General features: G+C 42.1%; 1 long non-coding RNA gene across 2 annotated transcripts; it reads right to left on the bottom strand.

The window, feature by feature from the left end:
- Positions 1–1270: 1270 nt before the first annotated feature.
- On the bottom strand, positions 1271–2657 carry LOC117483646. Of its 2 annotated transcripts, none has more exons than XR_004555993.1 (3): positions 2585–2657; positions 1548–1660; positions 1271–1411 (listed from the first exon to the last, which is right to left on the bottom strand). It is a non-coding gene; the product is annotated as an uncharacterized LOC117483646 (long non-coding RNA). The 2 variants fall into 2 exon arrangements; XR_004555994.1 differs by lacking the exon at positions 2585–2657 and adding an exon at positions 1726–1770.
- Positions 2658–3429: the final 772 nt, after the last annotated feature.

Raw genomic sequence — 3429 nt, 5'->3', positions numbered from 1 at the left:
CCAGACAGGCAGCTTTATTTCATGCCCGATGTCCCACATCTGGTAAAAAATCTAAAAAGTGCCCTTGTCCGTGGACAGGTCTTCATAATTCCTGAGGATGTTGTAAACAGAGAGAACCGCCCCTCTAACGAGGTTTCAGTGGTCCCCATTAAGGACTTATTGACTTTCAAGAAGGGATGACATTAAAAATAGCTCCCCATCTTTCAGCTGCAGCCATCGAGCCAAGTCACTTTGATAAGATGAAGGTTGGTCTTGCTCTAAATGTATTCAGTAAGGCTACAAGTGCTGGGCTGAAATACCTGGTGCAGCAAGAAAACCGCCCTCTGTCCTACTTGACGACAGCATGGTTCCTGGAGCAGGTTGATCGTTGGTTTGATCTCATGTCATCTATATATATATTTTTTTTTATAAAATATTTTTATTATTTTATTGAATGTTACAAAACAAAAATGACCATGTTCACGTCTTAAAGTCATCCTGAAGCCTTAGTTTTGGTTTAAAATTACACAACATCATGTATGTGTTGCTTCTTTTGGGCTTGTTTTCATAGACCTGGTTGCTTATTTCTCTCAAATCTGGCAACAGAGTGGGCAGGGCGCAGTGTCTAATAGTAGCAGTAAGCTAACAAGAGGCTACGTTCAGCTGGTGCCTCGGGAGTCGGGACAGAGAAAATGTCAGGAGTTTGGAAGTATTATAAAATTTAAAGCGAAGGCAGTGTAACAGCCAGATGCAATGTTTGCAAGGCGGAGGTTCCGCGTGGTGGAAAGAACAGAGAAACGCCACCTGAGAAACAAACACCAACAACAACACGAGGAGTACACAGCGGCCACTCAGGTAACGGCACTGAAACAACCGACACTTTCAGAGACTTTTAAAAGGAAAGAGAAACTGCCCCAGAACAGTGAAAAGGCCAACAAAATAACAGCCAAGATAGCTGAATTTATCGCGTTGGATGACCAGCCGTTATCTGTTACCTTTTTTTTCTCTTAATGCATTGCATAAAGATCGGATCGGGAAAAATCGGTATCGGCAGATTGTCAAAATCAAATGATCGGATCGGGAGCAAAAAAAGGTGATCGGGACATCCCTACACAAGACTGCCTTGAAAATACCTTCAGCTGTGTGAGGTCTAAAAATCCTGTCCCAACTCCAGTGGAATTCCATCATGCACTGAGAATCATATCTGTGGGGCAGTTCCTCACCACCATCAGCTCTGGGAGCTACCAGAAGACCACAGTAGCTTTTTGGCAGACTTCCTGGACACAGTGGAGCAAAATATCACTCCATCAGTCAGAGTGGAACCGCTGATGGCGGTGAACAGAGCAGCACCTCACCTCACAAAAACTGAGAAATGTATTCTCTTCCATCTTGCAGGCTACATCGTCCACAAAGTCATCAAGTTTGCCAGCATCTGTGAAAAATGCAAAATTGCAACAGAGCACAATGATGAGAGTCCTTCTGGTGAAAACAGCATTTTAGTGAACTTAAAAGACTTCAAGGCAGGTGCTCTTTGTCGTCCCTCCCAAGAAGCCTTTGATTTCATTCACCAAATTGAGGAACTATTTAGGACCAAGACTGGTTCCTCCCTCATGCAGCTCCCCAACGCAGTGGGTGTCTTGGAGAAAGAAGCTCAGGCACTCTCCAGCAGGCTTCCGTCATGCTGTGGAGTACAAGACAAAATCATTAGAAGATTCATACGGCTGCAATGGAAATATTTGGACTAACCATTGCCCCTCCACCTGCCAGCACCACTGCTCCTCCACCTGCCAGCACCACTGCTCCTCCACCTGCCAGCACCACTGCTCCTCCACCTGCCAGCACCCAGCCAACATCCCTGCTCCTCCACCTGTAACATCACTGCCCCTCCACCTGCCATACAGTAGGTTACTAATATACACTAACAAGATTACTTATATAATACAGTGATAGAATACATGTTTAGTATGCTTACTTATATACAACAGTAGTATTAAACTTACCTTGTGTTTTCACTCTCACTTAGGTCCCTCTCCCTTTGCCATCATTTCAAAATCAGCTGAGCTGCAACATAATACAGACAGGTAATAATCAACAGAATACACTAAAAACACTCACCCATAAGTTACGTTTTTGTTTACTGTTTGGAAGTCTCAAATATGCCCTCTAAATTCATATCAATAGTGATGTATCACACAAATAGCTCTCTTCCTTATTATTGTGTAACGTTAACTTTATTATACTAGCTTGTAGGTCTACTCCAAAATGGAGATCGTAATTTCTCCACCTCCACTCATTACAATCACACGTGCCCCAATGTTATATTTAACTAATATTATATTCCTCCACCCCACAACAAAATCACGTTTAGAAGCCCTTTTTCTCTAATTCCACAATGAAATAATATTAGGAGAAAGGATTAATAGGCTGTTCATGGTTCACGTGTGTTGCTAACTTTATCCGGTATCCTAGCCTAATCTGTTATCTGTAAACGTTCCCTAAATCAGTAGATTATGGGATAATCCACTAACATCCTTTAATACACATGTTAATTTGACTCAGATGTGCTGATAATATCCGCAATATAAATCTTTAAACGTCTTCTTACCTTTAAAAGTCCATCACGAACGCTGCAACTCTGCTGCTAGCCGCAGATCGTGGAGCCTCTCGAGTCAATAGTCTCCCGGAAGTCAGCGGCAAGCTAACTTCCGGGGAGGCCAATAAGGAAGTGCCACAAACTGCAGTTCATCTATTGGCCGATAGGCGATGACTGCAGAAAGGATGAATTTCCATAGACCCCCATGGTAAAATGCCCAACTTTACAGCAGAAATAAACATGTTTCTACCCTTGGATGCAATACAAATTATTCGGGATATAGTTAGATTCCACCTTAATGATTATTAATTGTTGAGTGAATTGTTTAAATAACGCAACCCTTTTATTTAAATTAGGTCTTAACGTTTTTGCATAAATTAGGGCGTGGTCACTTTGATGGACAGGTACGTGCCTCACTGTCAGCTAACAGCAACTTGTCCCCTCTGCTAAGCTACAACGTTAGCTAGTTGTAGTTACTGTACTTGACCCTTTAGCCGTGTTCGTGGTGATTGTGCCTTTTAGGGAATGTTGTTACAAATACCAGACAATTAAAATGTCGTGCTGTGCGCTTGAATGTAGTAACAGAACTTCCAAGAAGTCTAAAATGATAATATTATACATGTTAACCCCGTTAGCAGGTGTTTGTGTGCTTGTTAGCTTAGCTTGTTATATAGCTTATTAGCCAGCTAAGGACGTAACACTTTATACATGTATATATATATGCATATACAGTTTAGTTTATGATTCAGCCTTGGGTAAGACTTTTATAGTCTATGGATATGACGTCCATAATGCTAAACGGGAGCAAATGTTAAAAGGGGACCCAATTATCCCAGTGGTGGCCGCCGGCTGGAGCT

This window comes from Trematomus bernacchii, unplaced genomic scaffold (assembly GCF_902827165.1).
Source record: "Trematomus bernacchii unplaced genomic scaffold, fTreBer1.1, whole genome shotgun sequence".
Lineage (NCBI taxonomy): Eukaryota > Metazoa > Chordata > Actinopteri > Perciformes > Nototheniidae > Trematomus > Trematomus bernacchii.
Note: the sequence above shows the minus strand (reverse complement) of the source record. Positions and strands in the feature narration are given on the sequence as shown.